The sequence below is a fragment of the Dasypus novemcinctus genome, chromosome X (genome assembly GCF_030445035.2).
Source record: "Dasypus novemcinctus isolate mDasNov1 chromosome X, mDasNov1.1.hap2, whole genome shotgun sequence".
Classification (NCBI taxonomy): domain Eukaryota; kingdom Metazoa; phylum Chordata; class Mammalia; order Cingulata; family Dasypodidae; genus Dasypus; species Dasypus novemcinctus.
The window spans coordinates 32553661-32580658 of record NC_080704.1 but is presented as its reverse complement, the minus strand read 5'-3'; the positions used below and the strand labels follow the sequence as shown (position 1 = coordinate 32580658).

Here is a 26998-nt window from a genome sequence, read left to right as displayed (position 1 = left end):
TTGTTGCGTCATCTTGTTGCACCAGCTCACCTTCTCAAGGAGGCACCAGGAACCAAACCTGGGACCTTCCATATGGTAGGCAGAAGCCCAATCGCTTGAGCCACATCTGCTTCTCCCATTGTCTTTTATAGATAAGCACAGCCGAGCTCTTGAACTAGATTTTACTCTTCCTGCTCTTGAGTTACCTCACTCACTCCCTTTCCCCACTATTGCTCTCTTGATTGCTCTACTCTCTAATTATTTCTAATTAGACATAGTTGAATTCATATAAGTTAAATTCATGAAAGATATGATTCCACTCTTATGTATCAAAAGCTATAGACATGTCTATGTAATTAGAAAAATTAATTTCAAGTAATTCATGCTGAAAAATTAAACCAATAAGAATTTCAACAAAACTATCTACATAAAGATAAACATGATAGGCTTAGTTATAAGATCAAATATTAGAAGAACTTAATTGTCCATCAACAGAGGAAAGGCTAAATGGATTATGGGATATTCATATTATGGCAACCACTGTTTTGGCTGCCTGGTGCCTTTTTATTGTCTTCTCCTAACATACCCTGATAGTTCACTCCAGGATTGATCCAGTTTGGAGTATTTACCCTAGACCCCTGGGTCACTAAGTACTCTAAGAATAAGCAAGTAACCTAAGACCTTCCCTGGGATTCCCCTAACTGAAGTTAGAAGAGAAGATCTTTTCCTCCCTGAACTTGGAGATAAAAGGATGCTTGGAGATGTAAGAATGGAATTGTTTCTGTCCCTGGTACACTAGGAAAACTAGTCAGTGACTATGAAGTGTGCATGAAATGCTAAACCCAGAGTCAGTATTGACATGGTGCTAGAGTCGCTCATACCTGTAATTCCTAAAGCCATTTCCATCTTACCTTTCCTCTACTTTATGTTACTAGAACCGATCCACACACACACTCTTTTAAATGTAGTTCAAATTGACTTCATTAACTTTGAACCAGCGACCTAATTAATACACTAGTATTCTACATAGCCAACCATGTTTTGAAGAATATTCTGAGACATGAAAAGTCGATCATGTAATAATGAGGAAAAAATCTTAAAGGTACATAGGATGAAAAGTATGTGTGTGTCCAGAAGATACTCTATCAGATATTAACAGTGGTTGGTTATCAATAGAGGGGTGAGATTACAGATGATGCTATTCTCTTCCCTTTACACTAATCCTTTTCCTTGTATCATTTGGACTTTTGTATTTCTTTTGCCCTTTTGTGTTATGAATCGACCATTCATAACCTTTTACTCCTATCTGATTTAAGTGTTTTCATTCTGATTTGTAAAAGCTCATTATACATTAAGGATATAAAATACCTATTGCATATCATTGCAATTATATTTCCATTTAGTCATTATTTTTTGCTTTATGCTCATAAATTTTAATATTATGCTCTTTTTTTAATGTACTATACCATTCATAGATCAGCAATTGATGGGCATATATTATTCTTCTGGATTTTATAATATTTTCATTATTTACATTAAAATGTTAACTAATCTGCAGTTCAATTCATTATGATGGCAGGTTCTAATCATAATAGTGACCATTTATTAAATATTACAATGTGCCATGCACTATGGTTATCTCTTTCACATATATTTTCTCATTTATTCTGATGCCTACCTATGGGATGGTACTATTATTAACCTGATTTAATAGATGGGGAAACTGAGGCTTAGACATGTGAGGTAACTTACTAGTAAAGCAGCTAAGTTAAGATTCAAACCCAGGTCTTACTATTCCCACAACTATACTGCTCAGTATATGATCCAACTAGCTCCTTTTTCAATTCACAAATTTCCTGTTTCATATTATTAACATCTGTATCTGAACATATTTATGCATATCTAAATAGAAGAGGTATTTTTGGTTGTACACAGATTTTGGTATTTATTTATAAGTATCATTCATATAGAGCTAAGCTGAAAATTTCCCATTATTTTTTGGAGACCCATCCCTTTGGGTTGACAAAGGGTTGGGGCTGGCTTGGTCTGGAGAATGTCTAGGCACTTTTGTATCCACCAACCTAAAATTATGTTTCTTCTCTATTAGTTAATACACTGTTCTATAACTGAAACTTTTGGTTGTCCAACATGGCAATTACCAACACTTCCTTCTTCCTATTCATTTTTCTCTGATTATTTAAGGGTTATTGTATTATACAGTTAAAACTAAGGAAAGTTAGATGTATACCTAAGGGTTTACAAGCCAACTAATTCTGTCGTTTTCCAATCATTAATCATTTTTAACTTACAAATATTTGGTTACACTAATATTCATTATTTCAACAGTTTTGTTTCATTTTTCACTAAGTAATAGCTAGGATCATATTTCTATGAATCTGTGTCAAAGCTGGCTTTTCTTTCCCTCATTATGAGCACATATTTCACATTCTACATGTCCACAAAGACAATAAAGTATAAAAGAAATCAAATAAAAATATCTTTCTTAAAAATTATGAAACTACATTATCAATTTGAGTCAAAAAAGCACGGAAGAAGAATTTTCTTAAATTCCTCATGGAAATGTAGGGAAAGGTACCTAATGAAGCTAGGCAAAAAAGATCTAGAGGTCATTTAACCTTAGAAAATGTAGAGAAAATACTTTTTAGGTGTATCACCTCATGGGTACCCTTATTCTGGCTGGGCCAAGATTCATTGATGGTTCAGGAGGTTTCCGTTCAATTCCTCCATTCTCAAGCTCTCCATCCACTGCTCATCTAATGGCTTGATGATCATTGACCAGATCCATTATTTCATTAAGCAAATGTTCATAGCCTCTCATTCCTTCTGCATTTATTAGCTGAAACTATTCTTCAAAAATAAGTTTTTCTTAACAACAATGTGGTTAGTCTGAAATATATTTGATATAGAAAAGGCAGGTCAGATGTGTGCTTCTTTCACTCAGTCTATTTTCAGAATAATGAGCTGGTCCTAGTAACTTCCAATGATGACTAATGAGGTTTTTTTTTTTTCTTTTAATATATTTATGAACTAGTAGGTTTTTAAATATTTGATGTGTCCCAATTCATTGTAGTTGTTATTCGTATTATTCCAGCTTATGCTCTGGCCTCATTTTTATTTGAAGACAGAGAGTACTGCATCCAGAGCTCCTTCCCTGCAGGAGATAATGAGGTCCTGATGAATCCCTGTGATGCTTCAAAAAGAACAAACAGAAGCCTCTGCCTTGTTGAGTAAGGAGAAAGTACCTTCTTATCCTGATATAGTGTGAAAGGCACCACTTTACATCAAATCTTTCCATTTCATAGAGATCAGACTAGAAAAAGGGGGCAACTGGAAATCAGAAACTGAAGGACAGATGTAAAAGGATGTTTTTGGTGGGACTCTTAAGATGAGAAGCACTCGTGGGGGCTTTTAATTGATAGTAACACCAAGACAGAAAAAATAATGGTGACAAAAATACCAGAGGCCTCATTTCAATTTATGAGAAATGTTCAACAGTACTGAACATCCGCTTTTTCTTGAGAGCCTTCAAACCATCCTTCTCCTATTTCCAAACTGCAGAAGTTCCCGTAATCATGGTTCCCCTAATGTGCCTTGACATTGGCAGCCTCTCTCCTTTCCCTTGGAGAACTGAATCCCCTTTCCTTTTTCAAAAGCATTTCCATTTGAGTGATCTGTAATCCTTTTGAGTGATTTGTAATCTTTCCCAATATCTCTCATTTTACCTCCAAGCTCCATTTCCACATTTCTGTGTCCTAGAGGGAATGTCTATCAGAAATCCACCCCTCTCTTCAAATACCTTCTATTCCTCTGAAATCTGCTTCCTCTTAATTTATAATTTTTTTGTTGTTTCTTTTTACTGCACCATCGTTATTCCGGTTATCCAGACTCAGGAACTTCATGTCACTTTTATTCTCTTGTCCTCTTCTAGCCACCCAACCACAAACTTCTGCAATTGGCTTCGTCAGTGGGCTTCTTATGTGCACCCAAAATTCTCCATTACTACTTTGTGGTACCAGGAACCCATGTTCTCGTGATCTTCTGCTATGACATCTGCAATAATCTGAGCCACTTTAAAATTCACTACATGTATTTCACACTAACAGATAAAGCTCCTGAAATTGTATGTTCCCATATATAATATACTAGCCATACCTCAGAGTCTTGAGTGTAATCACATGTAATAATACTTGCCTGGTTTTTAACAGCTTTCCACACTTTCACTTTTGTCTTCCCAACTAAACTTAAAACTTCTATTTTTCTATATGACAAAAAGAAAAATAAATGCATGGTTGCGAGAAAAAAAGAGTGCTGAAAGGATAAGAAGAAGAAAGGAATTAAAAAACAGATCACAGTAATCTACATTGTATGCAATGATAAATAAAGTATACATAGCACATACGTATTGTGGTTTCAGAGGGCCACCCATGTAGCACCTTTGGGCAAACTGGAAATAAATGACCTTCCTTAGGACACTCTGCCGGGAAGCCACAGGAATATGCAAACAAATCAGTAATGTCCACAATATGGTGGCATCCCCCTTTGCCAGGGCATCCTGCATACTCTTGACCAGCAGCCTTCTTTCCTACTATATGGCTATGCAGTCATTGCTAAGTCATCTCTGCCATTTAGGTCTCACTTCTCAAATGTGTTAAAGTGACACTGTAATACCTGCCCTACTTATTTCCCTTGGTTACTGAAAAGATAACAGCAGCCAGCGACCTGAACTGGTGTATAGTGTAAGAAGGAAAGAAATCAAGCTTTACCTTTAAGAACAGCTGGAACTCTGGCAATTAGGAACTGCTGAGGTATCTGCTGTTGTGTTTATGTTTTTATTTTGTTGTTTTTGTTTTGCCCTGTAGGGTGTCCATGGTGAATCGAAGATGAGAAAAGAGGGAAAGGGTGTAAATTTTGGGGGGAAGACCAAGAAAAGACACACACAAAAATACAGCAGTAAAATAAAGATTAGGAAAATCTTCATTGCTAATTTATCTGCTAATTTGACTGTTGCATCTTCTGTAAGAAAAAAGGAAGAGAAGGAAAAAGAACGAAATCACTTCCTCCAAGGGAAGATAAAACTATGTAACAACATTAGTAATAGCCAAGATTTATTATTTTCCATGAGCCAGACACTGTGTGAAGGGCCTTCTTTCATTTGCTCTTCTCAATGTCTCTATAAGATAGAGGCTAATATTAGCCTGTTGTGTAGGTGACAAAAATGAGAAGCAGAGCCAAGATATGAAAACAGTTTTATAGTTTTTCTAACTCCACTGGCCCCTCTTTAATAATACTAGGCTGTGTCCTGAAGAGTAGTTTCACAGGGGATGAAGAGTTACAGTCCAGCAAGAAAGAAAATTGAGATCTGCTTATTAATTCAATTGGGATGAATCCAGAGTACACATATGCAGTAATTCAAATGCTGGGAAGTAAGAAGCTCGATGTAAGTTCCATTTCAGCAGCAAAATGAAATTTGATTCAGAAACTAGACTAGAAATGAAAAAAACCACATCAGACTGCTAGCAAAATTTTTTTCTAGCAATTCCACTGAGCAGGTTAAGGTTTTAGGAACAAAATGGTTATAGGAGACAGGGCACCATGGTTTTGAAAAGGTGATTAAGTATGAGCCAGTTCAGTACAAGTAAGAGTCAGTTGGAGACTTGGGTTGCAGAACACAATTTTTAACAAGAAAGATGACGAAGTAAGTGTACTGCCCACCTGCCAAGAGATTTTCATTCAGTTACAGAGAAATATTATTGCTGCTATATGGAAGGCAGCTAAAGACATGCTATAGCTGTCACATGCTAGGTCAGTTAAGTAGAGAATGCAGTTAACAAACATGGTTTCAGTTGGGAGTGCAAGGACACCGCAGTACCTCCTGTTAAGTGGGCCACTAGGAAAAATAAAAAGCAAATGCCCAAGGACATATCACAATGAAAGAACCGGAGGCACAGTTGGGCCACCTTCAAGAGAGAAAGAAGAGAGAAAACAAAACAAGAAACATCTGTTCAAATGACATCTTGAAATGTCCTGGGGAAAAAAGAGAAAAGAGAGCACAAAGTGGGCCTGGGAGGAATTAGATAGAGTTAAGAGAAACCGACTTGAATTTTTGGGGAAAGTGCATGATAATTACAAATATAAACAGAGAAAGCAATAAATAAGATATATAGGGGAAAATATTGAAGGAGCGACATATATGAAGAATAACTGTGTGTATTAAGAGAGTAGCTAGACAGTTCTATTCCTTTCTCCCCCCTCCCCTCAGGGCCCACAGTGACAACCAAGTTTCACTGCTTGAAGGACAAGATTCATAGATACTTGCAACAATGTCTCCAGTTCCGTGGACCTACCCAGGTCAGCTAACAGAGAAGTGAGGATAGACAACAGCCACATCAGGTAACCGAATGAGTCTACTACTGCAAGCAAGAGAATCCAATGCATCAGCCGAATGGAATCTAAGCCCTGTCTCAATTTAGAGGTAGAGTGGACATCACAATCCCAGGGTCCTCAGGATGGAGGAATAAAATATGGATTAGAGTGGACTTAACCAGTGTTCTACTATAGAATTACTGTGACTCTAGCAATGGAAGAAATTTTATTATTGATGTGGAGACAGTGGCCACGGGAGTTGCTGAGGGCAGGGAGAGGGAAGAAGAGTGTGATATGGGGGCATTTTCGGGACTTGGAATTGTCCTGAATGATATTGCAGGGACAGATGCAGGACATCATATATCCTGCCATAATCCACTGAATGGGCTGGGAGAGAGTGTAAACTACAATGTAAACAATAATCCATGCTGGGTAGCAGTGCTCCAAAATGTATCCACCAAATGCAATGAATGTGCCACACTGATGAAAGAGGTTGTTGATGTGGGAGGAGTGGGGGGTGTGGGGAGTGGGGTATATCAGAACCTCTTATATTTTTTAATGTAAAATTTTCTGTGATCTATATATCTTTTTTTAAAAGAAGAGAGACAATAATAAAAAAAGAAAAAGAAAAAAGGAGTTAGAGGGACGGCTGTGGTGCCCTCTAACTGAGCTACCATTTACCATATGGATAAATATGGTTTGATCCCCAGTGACCGCCTGGTTAGGAAAAAAAAAAAAGAAAGAAAGAAAGAAAAAAGGCATCCTGGACCTGCGTGGTGCCAAGAGGTGCTGGCTCCCAGGTGACAAAGCAACACATCAAAAAAGATGATGACCCAATCAGATAGGAAAAAAAAGTAGCTAGAGGGATGTAGAAGGGGTCCCTAGGCAGTGGTTGCTAAAGTGGGGTCCCCCAAGGAGGAGCAGTAACAAAACCTAGGATTTTGTTAGAAATGCAAATTCTCAAACCCTACCCCAAATTTACTGGATCAGAAACAGTGGTGGGAGAGGTGAGACCTTTTGATGTGTGTTTTAACAAATCCTTCAAGTAATTCTGATACATATTAAAGTTTGAGAATCACTGATATAGGGAATAGATAGAAAGGAGACTACAAGAAAAGGGAGATCAGAGAAAGTCTGGAAAGGCTGACTTAAATGGCAAATATAGGGGGAAAAACAGATATAGAAGCAAATGATCACTAATCTTAGAAAGGGCGAATGATCACTTTGTAAAATACAAAGAAATGATCTCTAAAGTTTAGAAGTTCAGCCCACGGTTTCTGATAAAAGAGAAGCCAAATATATACAATCTTAAAACAAAGAGAGGGTTTAATATAATTGGAATAGATGAACTCCAAATAAAAGAACTATGTTCTCCACTATAGTGTCTAATAAACTCTACGTAATAATGGAAGTATTCTACATCTGTACTGCCCAATATGATGGTGCTAGCCACTACTGAGCAACTGAAGAACTAAATTTTTAATTTTAATGAACTTAAAGTTAAAAAGCTACATGTGGCTAAAGGCTACCACATTAGACAACATAAATTTAGAGCTACTTTCAAATGGGTCAATGGGACAAGAATAGTGCAATTGTGGATTCTTATTTGTGGAGGCATTTTGTAATGTAACTTCTGTATTGGAAGACCCGTGATCATGGAAATGAATTATGGACTAGGAAATACCTCATTTGTATATATAGCTGCCACTCCCAAAGAAATACAAAAGGAAGAAACATTTACTAGTTATGCTTCACTAAAGAAGCAGAGGATTCTATGTCTTTGCAGGGGCTTCCAATATTGTCCCAGGAAAAGAAGATAAGGATATAAGCTATCCATGAACACACTACAACTTACGTGGAATCACTTTCTCAGAGAACAGGGGGAGCAGATGTAGCTCCAGTAGTTGAGAGCCTGCTTCCCATGAACAACACCCTAGATTTGATCCCTGGAACCTCCTAAAAGCAAAAACAAAGCAAACAAGCAAACAAACAGAAAAACCAACTCAGGGGCGCCTGTGTAGCCCACCGGCTTCCCCCATATATGAGGCCCTAGTACCTCAAAAAGAGAAAAAGACTACAGGATTTGAGATATTACATTTTGATATTTGCTACCAGATTTATGACAAAAAACAAGTACAGATGGTGGGGTATTTTCAGAACGATTAATCTGCAGGTGAAAGTAGACACAACAGAATGCAAAGTGAAAGACCGTGTGTCGGTAACAGTTAAATTAATTTCTCAGAAATTTAGTAAATTTTCAAAAGTATGGACAGTGAATGAATTCTCATTGAATGGGAAGAAATTATAATAAAATATATATATTCCACTGAAAGAATGAACTGTTCCCCTTTCAAGATTTCAGATAGTGAAAGAGCATGTTAAAATAGCATAAGAAATACACACAAGGGAAGAATATTGAAATGCCTTAAAGAACAAAGTGAATACTTCTTTTCCATCTGTAGAAGCATTTAATGATGAAGAAGAGGTTAAGAAATTATAATGACTGGGGCAAAAAGAGTAGGGATCAAAGAGGAAGTGAGAGGAGTATGTAGAGGAGTCAAGGTGATGAGTGCAGAAAAGATGTCACACGAGAATAAAGCACTACCTAAAGAAAAATTAGTGTGTAAGAAGAAAACGGCCTGCTTTAGAAGATGAAAAAAGACACCTTAAGATGATGGTGAAGGAGAAACAGTTGGTAACAGCTGATAAAAAATAATAATGGATAATACTTGATAAGAAGGCTCTTTAGGGTTCTCTCCCCCACCCCTTTCTTATGCAATGACTTCAAAGACAGGAAAAGGTACAGAAGGTACAAGGGGAAAGATGTGGGTGAATCCTCAGGGGACTAAGAACAAAAGGGCTTTGATATTCTACATTGCCTTTGGGAGAAAAATAGACTTGCTAGCATAGCATAGTATTAAAAATTTATTAAGATAAGTAAGTTATTAGAATGCAAAGGTCACTGGCACAACTCAACAATGACTATACTTTTATTTGAAAGAACTGTCCTGTTCTGTGAGCAGGAGAGCATGTGAGATTCAAGATGACGTGCAGTGCCATGGAAAAAGCAGGTGTTTGGACAATGTAAGTGAAATCACAGCTCATAAGGAAGGATGAAGACTGGGAAAACATACATTGTTAAGTCTGGAGACACGACATTTTTATTTTCCAGTTCATGCATAGAGGTCCACACAAATACCTACATTATGATGACATCATGTACCCAAGTAACCGGAAACTTCTATGCTCATTGAATCAATCCAATAAGCAAGTGAGGCAAGACACCACCCCCTTCCCCAGCTTTGCCTTTCTGTGTATACTACCCACAGCAGGAGTCGGCAACCTTCTTCTGTAAGGGTCGGATAGTAAATATTTTAGGCTTTCTGGGCAGATACTCAACTCTGTTTTAGTTTGAAAGCAGCCACTAATGATATGAGAGGGGAAATGGGCACAGCTGCTAATCAATAAAACTTTATTTGCAAAAAACAAGCAACGAGCAGTTTCGGCCCACATGCCATAGTTCACCTACCTCTGCTCTACATAATCATTTTTAAAATGGATACGTTTTTAAGAGAAAGAGACAGAAAGATGCCAAAGAGACTGTATACGTGTTAAACATAAGTAAACCTCTTTCTGCAATTGAAGCCATTTACTTTTCCAACAATTGTTATTGCAATAACAAAAGAATGCAGTAACAGAACTCAAATTCAAGAGCATGCTTGAGAAACTGAAATAAGACTGAATAACAGTCGTATATAGGGGGAGTTGCGCCGGCATATCTGTTGGCAACTCAAGGCAACTCAATATCATTCCTCTTCTTTGTTCCCGTCTATATCACAGGGGCCAGAAGGCAGTGTATTGACCACATTTCCCATAATCGCATACCAGATATGGATACCAAGGAGAGGCTGAAGGTATACTGTAGCTTCCCTGATGGTGGCAGGCAGAGGTGTGGGCTTGTGCAGACATCAGATTTTTGCAGCGGCTCCTGGGCATTTCTGTACAAATCACCTGCTGCTTTGATGATACAAGCAGTGGTGAAAACTGCTGGTGATTTCCTGGGGTCTGCGCAATTTGCTTGCTCTCTGATCGTAGTTAAATGGCAAGCTAGCAGCATCTTCTCCTTTTATTCTTCTAGCCTCTACAGAGGTTCAGTGAGCACTGAATTTTTTTGTTTTAAATACCTTCAATGCTGGAAATCCATAGGGAGGAACCTCTTTTTTTTAATATATGTATACCAATTCCTGATTAACACAGTATTACTGTAGAAGAGAAGATGCAAAATAAAATAAGCTAGGGAGGCATTTTTGCTCATGTAGGGAAGAGGTTGTGCAAATGAAGTGGGATAAGGAAATAAAAAGAGCAGAAATTTAAAAACTGTAGAGATGTAAAGAGTATTATCACAAGAACATGAGGTAATATCAAGCAAACAACTCATAAGGCCAATTTTGTTGTATATTCGTCATTTTAAAAGTATATGCTTGTTTCTGTGAATCACATTATTTCACAGTATAAAATAAAAAATCTGATACTATATATTGAGTATTTTCGGTTGGCACTACAATTGTTTCCATACTGTTACAACCACCTTGCATGGAAGATACTATTGTTTTCTTCTAATATAAAACATTGGCTTAGAGAGGTTAAGGGAATAGCCTAAGATCACATAACTATAAAATGGCAAGGCCAGGGTTTGAAACAAGAACTCTCTGGTGCCAAAGCATGCGTTCTTTCCTATCATGCGAAAATTGACAGCTGCACACATTTGTGGCTGGATTCAAACAAGTTTAGGCACAAAGACCAAGAATACTTTCAGTTCAATATTATTTTGAAGATATAGTTTGAAATTGAACTTATTCTTCTATTCATTTATTCATCACACGTAACTGAAAACTGATTGTGTACCAACTAACACAAGGCTGAGATGACCCCTTCCCTCATGGAGCTTTTATTCTCTCTACTGCTATAGCAACACTAATAATAATGGAGTATCTCCTGAAATGAATAAGAAAGCACAAAGAAATAAATGTGCATTTAATTTATGAGAATATGAGGATCAAATAGTAAGTACTAGAGAAGAAAAGACCAAGATTCTTTTAAACAGAAATTTTAAAACACATAATTATTTAGCACAAATGTATAGACATGTGCATAAAACCCACAATATTTGAAAAAAGAGACAAAAGAAATTGATGGTATATGAAATTCCTTCTACTACAAGCTTCTGGTTTTAAATTACAAAGGTTTTGATCAGAAGAGAGATTGCACCTATTTAAGTAAAGGAGACTCTAGAAGGTCATTAACAGGTACTCATACTTTCAAAGAAAACATTTACAGAAGCTTATTAAATAAAAGATGAAAAGAAAAATAGCAAGAAGTAACAAGTATCTTATTGCTAACTATCTAAGGTAGTGTGAAAAGTCTATAAATATTTAAGGAACAAAAGGACCTCTGGGGCAATAAAATATACTATAGAAAAGATTAAGTGAAGTAGGTGAAAGAAAAGCAATAAAAAATTGAAGACATCCAATTTCTAAGAAATTGATAGGCCTACAGAAATAGTGTCTTACTATATAATGTAACATTGATTCCCAATTGAATTGAACTCTACAGCCAGAGTTGAGAAATCCACTATTATATCAGGAGGCAGACTTACCTCTTAACCATCCCAGCTCTTAAGAAGCCATCCCCTGACTTACAGATTGGCAAAGAATGAAATATCATTTCAATATTTAGCCAGTATTGCTATTTTTCTGCATATGTTCAGATAAGTATTCTCCTATACACGTTTGTCCTAAGTCAATATATGTATCAATCAAATACACATTTCAAGATTGAGAGTTGCTCTTAAATTTCTACTTTCTAGTTATTTGAACTAAAAAAAAATACACATTTATATATCTTTATATCCATAGATATAAAGATATAGATTTATCTTTATAAGTGCAGAAACAATCATAGGGGTTCTTAAAAATCGTGGCATCATTTTTAAAAACTAGAAATTTAATAATACATGTATATAAATGACTCATTCTATCATATGGCATCAAAAGAAGATGAATAACGTAACATGACTGCAATGAAAGCTAAACCCTGAAAGATGATATAAATTTACCTATTAAAATTAATATACTGTATAAAGAGCTGTATAAAAAGCCTTCTCATATTTAATACACAGCTATTACCTACTGTAAATGGAAAACAACACACACTTACAAGGATTAATAGAAAAAGCAGGGAGTGAAGAATTAAGGGACTTTAGTTTCAACACTAGCTATGTAATTTATAAACAGTGGGATCTTGAGTGACTTCCAATCTCTTTATCTTGATTTCTCCCCTACTTTGTGAAGGTATTATATATCTAACTTCCCTAAAAATCCTAAAATTTAAATAATTAATTATACTACCATCATTAAAAAAAACAATTTAGAAAGGTATTGGTTTTCTGATGTTAATCATTCTACTTCTCAAATCTTTGTTAAGCAAATGCTATGTATAAATCAAAGTGAAAGCAACTTCTATTTCATATATGTAGCAAACTATATGAGTTTTTCCTCCGTAAGTCAACAGAATCTACTCACTTAAAAAAAAAAGACAACCGTCTTTAACTTCAAGATACTCAGATTATTTCATCTGTCTCTAGCTATTCTTACATGAAAATCAAATTTTGGAAAGGTAAAATAGAGTTGAAATATACCAACATACATAAAAGTGCTCATATATAAATACATGTACACCTACATATAAATATAGATCATACAAAGTGTATTGTTATATATGGTTTGAATGTGATATAGTTTCACTGTAAAACTTTCCCTTTATCCAATGGGTTATCTCTCTTTTTTTTAAAGATTTATTTATTTATTTATTTCTCTTCCCTTCCCACCCCCCACCCTGGTTGTCTGTTCTCTTTGTGTATTTGCTGCGTCTTCTTTGTCCGCTTCTGTTGTTGTCAGCGGCACAGGAATTTGTGTTTCTTTTACTTGCGTCACCTTGTTGTGTCAGCTCTCCGTGTGTGTGGCGCCATTCCTGGGCAGGCTGCACTTTCTTATGCACTGGATGGCTATCCTTATGGGACGCACTTCTTGTACGTGGGGCTTCCCTGCGTGTGGGGCTCCCCTGCATGTGGGGCTCCCCTATGAGGGGGACACCCCTGCGTGGCAGGGCACTCCTTGCACACATCAGCACTGCACATGGATCAGCTCTACATGGGTCAAGGAGGCCCAGGGTATGAACCTTGGACCTCCCATGTGGTAGACGGACGCCCTAACCACTGGGCCAAGTCCGCCACCGAGTTATCTCTTATTGATATTGCTACATTAAAGAATAAAGATATTTTGCTCCCATATCATTCCATTTATGCTGTTTAATTGTGAAATGTATTATCTGAATCTATTTCAAAAGTTTAAGCTACTTTTGGCAATTGAATTTGGTTGACCTTCTATATCTGCATTGGTAATAATCTTAACTTTTTCTGAAAAAAATTCATCCACCATTACTTTAGCTGAACATTTATTGAAAGAATAGCCCACCTGTCAAAAAAATCCTTGAAAATGGCTGTGTATTTGTCATTTTGAATTACACCTATATTAAAAATTAAATTGTCAATGAAAAATTTACTTATATCCATATATAAGTATGGCTATATACCATATATCGCAATCTCCTTTTCTTCTATTTTCCAAACAAATGAAAGTGTTGAGATAAAAAGGGTGAGGACTGTTTTTAAATATTGGCAAACTGAAAAGGAAGAAGGGGAAATGCCAAATTGCTATTCCAAATTCATCCAATTATTTTTTTTATGATGACCCAGTCTTTCTTATGTTTCCTTTCTCAGCTGACTGACAGTCAGCTAGCTTTTAATGCTGTTTTAATCTTATGAATACCAAAATGTAACTAAAATTAATATGACAGTATGTTTTATTATATTTTTCATAATATGTATATGAATAAAATGTTCAAAGAAACAAGACAATAGAAAATAAAAAGGCAAAAATAGGGAAATATAAAAATAACACATAGCTATGAAAAGACCAATAGAACTAAAATTAATAATGTAGAATTTAGGAAAAGTCACAAAAGATATGATGAACATTAAATTAGGCATAGCAGAAGAGAGAATTAGTGAATTAGAAGATAGTTGTGAAGACATTTCCAAGAATGTTGCAAAGAAAAATAAGAGATGGCTCATATAAGGAGAAGTTCAAAGACAAATCATATAAAGGAGATACATGCAAATGGAATCAGGAAAGGAAAGACTAGAAAGAATTTAGGAGAGAATATTTAGTGTGAACATGGTAAAGGATGTTCCAGAATTAAAGAAAGACATGATCCTCCCTTGAAGGAGCATACCTAGTCCCTGTGTATATACTTGTAAAATCTACACTTAGAAACATGATAATGAAAGTACAGAACATGAAAGATAGAGAAAATCTTAGAAACGACAAAAAGATATATTCCATGCAAAAGACAAATGATTAAAGAATCTTATACCTAGAATACAATTCCCAGTTAAACTATTATTCAAAGATAAGAAGAATACAGACATACAAAATCTGGGAAAGTTTACCAAGCAAAGTCACTGAAAATAACTTGATGAATTTTCAGTGAAAATAATTAATTACTTATGGAAGGAGGAACTTAATTCAGAATAAAGGATTAAAACCCATAAGAAGAAAATAGAAAAAGAAATATTATTGCTATAAAAATTGTATCAATGATTAATGCTAGGGGTAACAATGTAGTATAACCAAAACACCAGAGAACAATTATAAAGAATATGGGAGGCAAGCAGATGTGGCTCAACTGATAGAGCATCCATCTACCATATGGAGAATCCAGAGTTCAATCTCCAGGGCCTCCTGACCCATGTGATAAGCTGGCCCATGTGCAGTGCTGCCATGCGCAAGGAGCGGAGAGCCATGGAGGGGCACCCCCATGTAGAGATGCCCCTAGCGCAAGAGTGCGCCCCACAAGGAGAGCCACCCCACGTGAAAAAAGCGCAGCCCGCCCAGGAGTGGCACTGTACACACAGAGAGCTGACGCAGCAAGATGATGCAACAAAAAACAGATGCAGTTTCCCAGTGCCACCGGATAATGCAAGTGGACACAGAAGACACAGTGAATGGACACAGAGAACAGACAATGGGGGGGGCAAGAGGAGAGAAATAAATCTTAAAAAAAAAAGAATATGGAAGAGGAAAACCAGAATTTAAACATTCAAATGTCCTTGCACTGTTTAGAGGAGAATAAATAATGGTTTCTTTAATTATCAGTATAATTCTAAGGATAAGGGCTCAGAAAATATAAATACAATGTATTACTTTCAAACCAGTAGAGGGATGAAAAGAACCTTATATATCTTGCCATAACCCACTGAATGTACTGGGAGAGAGTGCAAACTTCAGGGTAAACTATAATCTATGTAGTGCAGCAGTGCCCCAAAATGTATTCGATGAGTGTGCTGCAATAATGAGGGAGGTTGTTCGTGTGGGAGGGGTGGGGTAGGGGGGTGAGGAGTACACAGAAACCTCATATTTTTTTGTGATGTATATATCTTCAAAAAAGTACAATTTACAAAAATGATGTGGTTGGGGGTAGGGAGTGGGTTATATGGGAACCTCTTATGTTTCTTGTTTTTTTTTATGTTTAAATGTGACATTCCTTGTGATCTATTAACTTTATATTAAAAAAATATTTTAAAAAGAAAACATGACTATTTATACAGAAAAATAAAATAAAAGAATGGCATTATAAGTAAACAGCAAAATGTATAAAATTAGGTCACCAGTCAGGGGAAAATTAAAGAATAAAATTAGACAGACATATGTTTCAAACTAAATTCAACTAACAAGAACTTTTTAAGAAAGTACTGAAATTTGATATTATAAATTACTTTCACCTCATCATATTTGTTAAGATCATTCTTCATTGTTAATAAATATGTTCCATTAAATCATTTAATAAATCATTATATCTAAATGACTAACTTTTATATATATATGGGTTTTTATAAAGTAATATACTTGTTTTAAGGAAACTGGAATCTATTGAGAACTTTCACTTGTAAATATTTTACATAACCAAAAAAATCATATTACTCAGATATTACTTTTTTATTCTAATTCTGGCATGAAACAAATTCTTTTTCAAAGCTGGTTATGAAATAGAATAAATAGGATATAAAATTAAAAGATAGAAATGTACCAGTCATCAAAATATCACCAGTGTCCTTTCCTTAAGCCTATTATATACCTACTGTCCATGAACTCCACCTTGAAACTATTTATATTTTCAACCCATTTTACCACTTTGGTAAAGAGTTTCATAAGTTTACTACCTACTGTTTAAAACAGAACTTCCTTTCATTTTGTCCTCAATGTAATTCTTTCAAGCCTCAGGAGTGCCTCTTAGTTCTAGCATTCGGACTTTGGTAAATAAGAATATGTTGACCTTATTCATACATTTTTCATTTTATAAGCTTTGATCATATCTTTCCTTAGGCCACATTTTTAAAGTTATTTTTTCTAAAGTTTGTCCTAGTATGGAAGTTTTCTTTTCCAACATATTCAGTCCTTTTAATAATTTAATTCATCCCAACTCCATTTTTTCTTTTAATCACACATGTAGAAACACAATGGTTTTATGTAACCAGGATGTTTTTGAGTTTATTTCTAAGATATTTCATTCTAAGAATTTTCTTCCCATGCTCTACACTTCCTTTATTATTAGTATATTCTACTTCAAAATGTTGGCGTGTCCAAGGATTCAGTCTTAAGATCATTCCTCTTTGTTATCTATACTTTCTCCCTTGATTATTTCATTCATTTCCAATGCTCTAAACAGCGTCTTTATGCTCATGACACCCAAATTTATATCTTCAAAATAAACTGCTCTCCTGAGCTCTAATTTTATATACCCAACTATCTACTTAACATTTGTATGTAGAGGTCCATTAAGTTTCTTTTTTTTTTTTTTAAAGATTTATTTATTTATTTAATTCGCCCCCCCCCCCCCCCCCCCCGGTTGTCTGTTCTCGGTGTCTATTTGCTGCGTCTTGTTTCTTTGTCCGCTTCTGTTGTCGTCAGCGGCGCGGGAAGTGTGGGCGGCGCCATTCCTGGGCAGGCTGCACTTTCTTTGGCGCTGGGCGGCTCTCCTTACGGGCGCACTCCTTGCGTGTGGGGCTCCCCTACGCAGGGGACACCCCTGCATGGCAGGGCACTCCTTGCGCATCAGCACTGCACATGGGCCAGCTCCACACTGGTCAAGGAGGCCCGGGGTTTGAACTGCGGACCTCCCATGTGGTAGACGGATGCCCTAACCACTGGGCCAAAGTCCGTTTCCCCATTAAGTTTCTTAAGGTACACATGTCTAAAAAAAAAATACTGTCTTAATTCTCCTCTTTCTATTACCTAATCGTCTCGGTCTTTTTCCTTATCAGTAAGCAGCACCATAAGCCACCAAGTAACTCAAGCTAAAAACCTAGGGCTTCACTTGACATAGGTGTGCAATGGACACAACCAATCCAATGTCCACAGAGAAAATGTGGAATGGGTGTGGGAACGGTAGCCATGGGGGCTGCTGGGTGTGGGGAACGGGAGGAAGAGATGAGATGTGGAGGCGTTTTCGGGACGTGGAGTTGTCCTGGATAGTGCTTCACGGACAATTACGGGACACTGTAGATCCCCCCAGGGCCCACTGGATGGAACGTGAGAGAGTCTGGGCTATGATGTGGACCATTGACTATGGGGTGCAGTGATGCTCAGAGATGAACTTACCAGGTGTAATGGATGTATCACGATGATGGGAGAGAGTGTTGCAGTGTTGCTGTGGGGGGAGTGGGGGGCGGGGGCGGTGGGGTTGAATGGGACCTCATATATATTTTTTAATGTAATTAAAAAATAATAATAATAAATAAATATTTAAAAAAAAAAAAAAAAACACCTAGGGCTCATCCTTGATTCTTCTCTATCCCACATCGATCAGCCCAATGCTGTAGACCAGTAGTAGTCCCCAACCTTTTCCATGTCATGGCACAGCAAAGTAAACTGAGAGGTTACTCAAGACAAGGGGCAACCAGGGGGATTTCGGTGCCACAGATCCCACCTGGCCATCCTGAGGACTGAGATGATCAATATCATCGCACTCTATTAACCCATTTGGTGCCATCAGTTGGGAAATTCTGTTGTAGGCTTTACATGCAAAACCTATCCTGACCTTATCACCCTTTACACATCTTCATTACAGCTACTCTAATAATCCCTCTTGGGTAAGTATCTTGGGAAGATGAAGATAGTTCGGCACCCCGAGCAACTGTGCTAAGTGGTTTCTTGGTGTGGTTGGATGTTTTTCCTGGAGAAAATTGATTCAGGCTTAATTTTCTGGCATTGTCGGCAGTGCCATGAGCCATTTCAAGGCCTTTAAGACTTTTTGCTTAAACTAACTAGAATTATTCTTCACCCAATAAAGGTCTCGGTTGAGAGGTCGCTTTTCCAAAGAAGCCTTTCCTGACCATTTGAACCAAAGCATAAACTCAAGTTAATCAATCTATAGCCATTATTTATTTTCTTTACAGAAGGTGTCACTATCTAATAATTTCTTACTTATGTGCTCATTACCCATCTCAACACCCCCCCTTCCCACTAGCTTCACAAAAACAAGAATCTTCTCTGTAGTGTTCACCATTTCATCCTAGGGCTTAGAACAGCATTCTATAATGCTTGTTAAATGAATCTGCACTAATAATTATCACCATTTTGAGCACATAAACACATGGGATAATATTTTGGAAGCAGTACAGTGCCACAAGGATCCTTTTTGCAGTCATGTAAGTATCAATGTAGCTTAGTGGTTAAGAATATAGGCTCTGATATGAATCTGCTTGGATTCATATCCTGCTTGAATAGCTTATAATTTGTTTAGCTTTGGGCAAGTTACTAAGTTCTCTGATCCTCAGACCCTACACCTCATTGGACTTTCATCCAGATTAAATGATAGGTAAAATTATTAAACAGGGCCTGGAACATTCAATGTATGTTGCTTTTTAAAAATTTTAACCCACTAGTACAGACATAATTAATAATCATTGATTTGCTGCTGTCTATCTGTCACAGGTATATGGAAAGATAAAAAGACTCATTTCACCCTTCTGGAGCATACAATATAAATGTGTAGATAAGATAAACATTATGAAAAAGGACTTTTTTAAAGGAAGAAAGGTAATTGAAAAGGGTCAAATAAACGGTTAATCCCAAAAAGTAGTCTGAATTGAAAGTAGTCAAGTTTATTGTAAAAGGTTAGAAAATATTGAGGCTCGAAGAATTGATAAAATTCGTATCATTAGAAATCAAGACATAGCAGACCATGAAAGCAACTAAATAGGTGTGAGAATTTCAGGAAAAAAACAGTTTGTATTAAACAAAGGGCTTGAGCAGGAAAATAATTGGTGATAAAGAAGACTAGAACAATTTTGGAGACGGAGTCACAGGCAAAGGAGTTTGCATTTGTCTATTCTCCCATGGATAATGAAAAGCCACTGAATATTGTAAAATGATTCAAGATTAGGTGGTGGAAGTACAAGTGGAATGAAATTAATAAGCATTTCTCTAAGCCAGGCACAGTACAAGGAATGTATTGGATTGTTCTAACCTCAGTCCTATTGCAGATTCTATTATTCTTAGATAAGCAAACTAGAGCTCAACATTGAAATCACTTGTTCTGGGTCTTACAACTAGTAAGAAATAGGTCTTAGCTTTAAGCTGATATCCAGAAGACTCCGAAGTACAAATGTTTTCCCCAATATTGTGACAATATTTTGGAAATAAAATTTTAAAGGCTATGTGCAAGGTTATTTGAAAATGGAGATTCTAGAAAATTGGAGGTGATGAGGATGCCATTTTAAGATTTAAAAATATGAAGTGGTAAGTGCTTAAACTCAAGTAATACCCATCTACTCCAAAGCAGAGTGAGAAAAGAACTAAATTGGGCATACAGAGTTATAAATTCTATTTCTGAAAATAGATGACATTTAACTTCTATTTGAGAGTCACCTTTTGACTCCTTGAACTGAGAAGGGAAGGAGAAATTTTTTTTTAAAACCATATGATTCTCAATAATTACATTCTTCTCAGGGGTAGTACTTTAAAGGGTATGAAGTTCTATAAGGTACATTATTATATTTGATCCCCACCAAATTTGTAAGTTAGAGAGTACTATACCCATTTTTTCAGAAAAAGAAATTAAGGATCCTAAAGATTAATTACCAAAGAAATCCTACAATCCAGGGTTTCTATACTTGTATAGTGTTTGCATTCTTCAAGTTGTCTCTGCCCCTTAACAAAGTATGCTGCTCTTTGCCATGTGGTTTTCCTACATTTTGCTATGGAATCCAATCATTTGCCATCTACAGAAATGAAGTTATTTTATTTATCTGGACATACCCAATTACCTGATGTGCCTGTTGAATACTCAAATACTTAACCTACTATTCCTTGTAGTAGTAGCCATTTGTAATGTATACTCTGTACTTCTTGGCAAAGACTGTACAATATATTTCTGCTCTCTCCCAAAGAACTCAGATTGACTCCACGAATTAAATCAAGCATCCAGTGATGTTTTCCAGTACATAAGGGTTGTCCCTCTGATTTAACAGCTTCAAAATAAAATTTGAGTGTGGAGATCTAATACCTTCCAATAAAGTCTATGGGAAATAAAATTAAGAAAACATATTTTCATCTTTCTATTACTGGTATCAAATCCAGTACTTAACACATGCAGTTACTTGCAATTCACTAAATTTGTTGAACTGGATCTCTTTATCTGCCCTGAGCTTGCCCTAAACAGCATCATACTCTTATTTTTGGCTTCCATCTGGCCTGGTATTAGCTTTGAGAAGTCACTTATCATGGGTTTCGGTCCCCTTTACCAGCATTTTAATTTCTTCGGCCCATTAATCATAGTTCTACCATCCTCAGCTAACTGTGAGCTACCTTCTTCTCATGACCATAGTATTCCAATTTCCATTTTCCAAAATCTTGCTTTCAGTTAATGTCCAAATGAGATGTTCTGCCAGTCTCTAAGTAGAGAACTGAAAATTTCCTTTAGTACTTTCAACCTAATTGTTCACATACAAAAATTTAATTTCAGTATGAATATTCTGATTAAATAATGTAAAGAACTCCCCAATTTTGGAAAGCAAAGAATATAAATGCCCTGTTTAAGAAGAGCAAATGGGAATTCAGAACTGAGTCTCCCATTAAGAAGAGAATCAGCTTTAACTAAAGAGAATTTATGAAGCAACCACTTGGACCAAAAGACTTTGTTTATTCAAGAACTATGTTGCAAAATTTCTTTCTTGGTGCTAAGAATACTAAAGGATGCAGAACATTTAAAATGCAGGGTACTAAAATCTAAACTTATTTGCTAAATTCGAGGTGAAGATCTCAAATAATATTAGATTTGACCTATTTTATATCATATGTTACAGATCCTCTTCATACTTAATGATACTCAATAGGAAGAGATGAGACATCTCTTGGCAAATTGTTTTACTACGGAGTCTGCTTACCAGTCTATAATATTTGCGTAGGGAAGCAGATTTAGCCCAACGGATAGGGCGTCTACCTACCACATGGGAGATCCAAGGTCTAAACCCAGGGCCTTCTGACCCATGTGATGAGCTGGTCCACGTGCAGTGCTGATGTGCTCAAGGAGTGCCCTGCCACTGCAGGGGTATCCCCCACATAGGGGAGCCCCACGTGCAAGGAGTGCACCCCGTAAGGAGAGCCGCCCAGCGTGAAAGGAAGTGCAGCCTGCCCTGGAGTGGCGCCGCACACACGGAAAGCTGACATAACAAGATGACGCAAGAAAAAGAGACACGGATTCCGGGTGTCACTGACAAGAATACAAGCGGACACAGAAGAACACACAGCAAATGGACACAAAGAGCAGACAACTGTGGGTGGTGGGGGGGAGAAGGGAAGAGAAATAAATAAAAAAAGAAATCTTTTAAAAAACAAAACGGAACTAAATTTAAACAAATAGACTTCAAGGTCTGTGAAACATGTTTAGATAATTATTTGAAGGCACCAAATATGGCTAGTGTAGGATGTATTAATGGTTTGCTAATTTCACCTATGTTCCTAATATTTCTTTAAGCAGGTAAGATTTCTACCATATTAATGAGTATGCTGTTCTATACATGAAAAGCTGTGTCACACACACATTTCATCAAATATTATTGAGCATCAACTTATTCATGCCCTGAACTGTGCCAAGCACCAGGTATATAAAAACAAACAGGGGAGCGGATGTAGCTCAAGTGGTTGAGCACCAGCTTCCCACATACGAGGTCCCGGGTTCGATCCCTAGTACCTCCTAAACCTCCTAAAAACAAACAGAAAAACCAACTCTTTTTGGGGAGCAGATGTGGCTCAGTGGTTGAGTGCCTGCTTCCCATGTACAAGGTCCTAGGTTCAATCTTTGGTACCTTCTAAAAAAACAAAAACAAAAAACAGTTACAGAGCTTGCCTTTGGGAGCTCCAAGTCTGGGGAACATAATAAAGTCAATAATTAATATATAGCACAATCACTGCTAAATTTGCTTATGCAAATAGAAAATGGGGGGCAAAGAGAACTCCTATTTCACCTGGACAGGGCAAGAGTGGGAAGTCATAAAAACCTTTGGAAGGCAGGTGAATAGTGGATGAAAACAAGAAAGAAAAATAGCAGATGGCCAGGCAAATGAGAAGAAGTGAGCTCCCCTGCAGAAAATTGCAGGCACACAGGGTGTGTATGTGGTGATCAGGCAAGAAATCCAGTTAATTCATTTCTTTGTTTAAAAAAAAAACTCACTGAGCATTGTTTTACCCACTGTTACAGGCATGATTGATTCCAGGGGGCAGTAGAGCTTGACGGGAAGGAGCGCTAGCTCTGGCAGGAGACTGCCTGAATTAAAATCCTGTCTCTGTACCACATCAGCTATGGAATTAGAAGCCAATTGCTTAATCTTTCTGGGCCTTGATTTCCTCATTTAATAAATGGTGATAACAATGCCGTCCTCATAGATTTAAATGGTAAACGAGTTAGAGCATGCAATATGCTGCTAACAATATTGGGGAATAAATAAGCATCCAATGGGTATAATATTAACATTTATTATTGGTACAGGCGTACAAGTCAAACAATGTCTCTGCCTTCATGGAGTTTATTATTATCGAGGAGACAGACATTACAAGAGAAAACAAAATAAATAATTTAATTTCTGATTTTGGAGAGGAGGAAATAAACAGCATGGAAATAATGGAGGATATTGATTGAGCACAACCTACTTTAGAGTGATCAGGAAAAGAAATTCTCTGAGATGGCGTCATTAGAAATAGAACTTAAGGAATGAGAAGGAAGCAGCCATGGGAGGAGATGAGAAAAGAACATTCCAGGTAGAGGGAAGGCACGTGTGAAGGCACAGAGAATGCATGATGCCTAGGTATCTTGGAGAGGTCACGTTATGAAGGGTCTTGAATGCCATTTAAGACCTTTCCATTTCTGTAAGGCCAATGGAGTGTCACGATAGGTGGTTAAGCTGGGAATGATAGGATCTGGCAGGTAGGATGGAAAGACCACTTTGAGAGCCAAGTGGGAATGGGTTGGAGCAGCTAATTAGGAGTATTTTAATACTCCTGGTCTTGTCAGAAATTATAGCACTCATCTAAGAATGAACCAAGAGGGAAAGACATTGGCAAACAGGTGTCACCTGCTACCTCTTGCCATCAGCATTATTTTTCATCCTTGACCCCAAAGCCCATACAAAGTACTCCAAACACCATTATCTTTCTAACTTCGTTTGGCAGTACATTCTCTTTGCTCTCATTCCATTACTGTTCCTTGAACATTGCCTCATGGCCTTTGCACATGCTTTTCCCTCACCTTATACACACCTGGATCACTCCCTGACCATTTTCAGGACTTAAATGAAATGAGTCCTCCTTAGAGAGATTATCTTTGGCCACCCTGGGGCACTGCAGTAACTTCTACCCAGACACTTCTTATTGCTCTCCCCACTGCTCTCCAGTATAAATTTGACTTACTTATCGTTTAGATAAGTTCCATGTGGAAAGGGGCATGTTTTTTTTTTCCTCTAGCTCCCTGAAAGGGTACCTGGCACATAATAGACACTTAAGTTATCTGTCTAATAAGTAAAATAATTTTAACATGAACTAGGATTTTGAAACTGAGATATTTTTGGCCCAATATTTCTGTCTTGCAGGACATTATGGTTCCCGCAAATTAGTCTGTGATGATGTAAGGGAAAAGAGAATTGTTAGATAGCTGATATCAAATATATATTTATTTAAATTGAAATCATTTAAAAAAATAATATACATGAACACAATTTGCCAGCTTTCAATTGCCATTCACAGCACCTTCTTATTCAATTTCAGCAATTATCTAAATGGAAAATTATGTTATTTCTTTTTTCTTTTCCTTTTTCTTCATTCCCTCTCTCTCTCTTTCTTTGCATCTTTCTTTCTCTTAATTTTTTTTTTTTTGGCTTTTAAAAAATATTCTTACACTTCCACTAGTATGTAAACTATGTGAAAGACTGGGGCATCATCTGTCTCATTCAGCTTGGCATCACTAGCAGAATGCCTGGCACACAGAAAGCATTCAATACCTTTGTTGAATGAATTAATATTTTTAAAATAAAAGAGTTGTACATCTAAGCTTCAATATTACATACATATTTGTAGTGTCTCTAAGAACCAAAATCAGAAATACTGTATAGGAAAGTACTCGAATTTCACTTTAGAATCTTTATTAAAATGAAATATTAATTTTTAAAATATTGGGAAATAACTCTTCCTGCAAATAACAAATTGTGTTTATGGAATATTACTATTTTCTTTTATTCTCTATTATAACTTAGAGAAATGTCAGAAGCACTGGATGTTCATTGTGCTCTGCCTCCCCGAAGTTTCCTCAGTTTCTCAAAACAGCCAGGTCTCTTTTGTTAAGTCTTTCATAACATTCAATAAGGCTAATGGGATGGAAGAATTCATTGCATTTTGTAAAAGCAGAATTGAGAAAATCTCCTGGTATGTGTGTGTCACAAAGTAATATCCATGTAAAACTTAATTCTGGGAAAGCAAATGTGGCTCAAGCGATTGAGCTCCTGCCTACCATGCGGGAGGTCCTGGGTTCAGTTCCTGGTCCCTCCTGGAGGAGACAAGCAAGACAGTGAGTTGGTGCTATGGGCTGGCATGGCAAGCTGATGCAACAAGGAGCCACAAAGAGTAAACACAATGAGAGAGACAACAAAGCAGAGAGTAGATGTGGGTTCAAGCAATTGAGCTCCTCTCTCCCACGTGGGAGGTCCTAGGTTCGGTCCCTGGTGCCTCCTAAAGAGAAGACGAGCAGACACAGAGAACACAGAGTGAACAGACACAGAGAGCAGACAGTGAGTGCAAACAACATGGTGGGGGGAATAAATAAAACATATTTTTTTAAAATTCAATTCTGAAGGAAAAAAATTTTTCTTTCAAATCTGAAAATCAAAATATACCCTGATGTCCCCCAATGCTAGCATTTCTGACTCATTTTGCCTATTCTTTCTCCAAAAGACAGTTTGCATTCCTGGGATACTGAATCCTCATAGAGACCACCTTAATAATGATGGTCATTAAGCACAATGGGGGAAGTTAAAGGCCTTCCATTAGCACAGACTTTATTTGGCTCTGTAAGTTTGGGACATAAACTAAGCCATTTTAAAGTTTAATGTGCATATGTTCTATGCAGTTGTAGGAAATGGACTGTGTAAATTAATAGATAAGTAGAAGAGAGCCAAAAGACAAGCAACCCTTTTCATGAATATCCTCTGAGCCACCATTTTAATGAGCAAGCATTATATACCTTCTAACTGAGAGTATCACATCTTTCCAGTTTGATCATTTGATTCAACAAATACATAAATGTTTTGTCATATAATAGCTTAATGATTTTTAAAAAGCAAAAAAGGGCCTAAATTTCAATGGGTAACTAATAATATATACTTAAAAAGGAAAGATGCTTGATATTTCCTATTGCTTATTCATAGAGAAGGAAACATGAGAGAGAAAAATCCTTTAAATTATTAACTCTACAAAATTTCTATTTCACATAGTTTCCTGTATGTTTAAATTTTTGCTTGTCAGATACTTTTGTTTTTAAAGCAATTTGCTCTCCCAAATTCAGAAGACCCTTTCTGAAAAATCATTTCTAAGTTAAAATACTCGGGTACCTAGACTGGAGCGTGAACTTGTGTACTGCTTTGCCAAAAAGCATAATATATTGTGTCTGCCCTTCAGGACTTAGCAAGCTACTTGAGGACACAAACGGTATTCATATAACACAATGAAACAATATGAAAGTGAGGGCCCAGTTGTACAGTACAGAAGGTAAGTGCTACATCAGTTCAGAGGAAATGGAAATCAGTATGGACAAGAATGACGGGAGAAGGAAAACTTCACAGGTGATGCAGAGCTTGACGGTGGGGCAATATTTAATAAGACTATGGGAAGAGGGAAGACATTCCAGCTGAGGGGACAGTGGTCCAAAAATGCTTATGTTGAGCAGTGCCTAATAAAATCAGAAAATGAAAACA

At 36.8% G+C, this 26998-nt stretch overlaps 1 protein-coding gene across 1 annotated transcript in view; it reads right to left on the bottom strand.

Annotated features, from left to right (window-relative positions):
• The window catches only part of IL1RAPL1 (interleukin 1 receptor accessory protein like 1), a 1419608-nt gene that overhangs the window by 1236408 nt on the left and 156202 nt on the right, over window positions 1-26998 (bottom strand). The gene's annotated exons all lie outside the window — the stretch shown is intronic.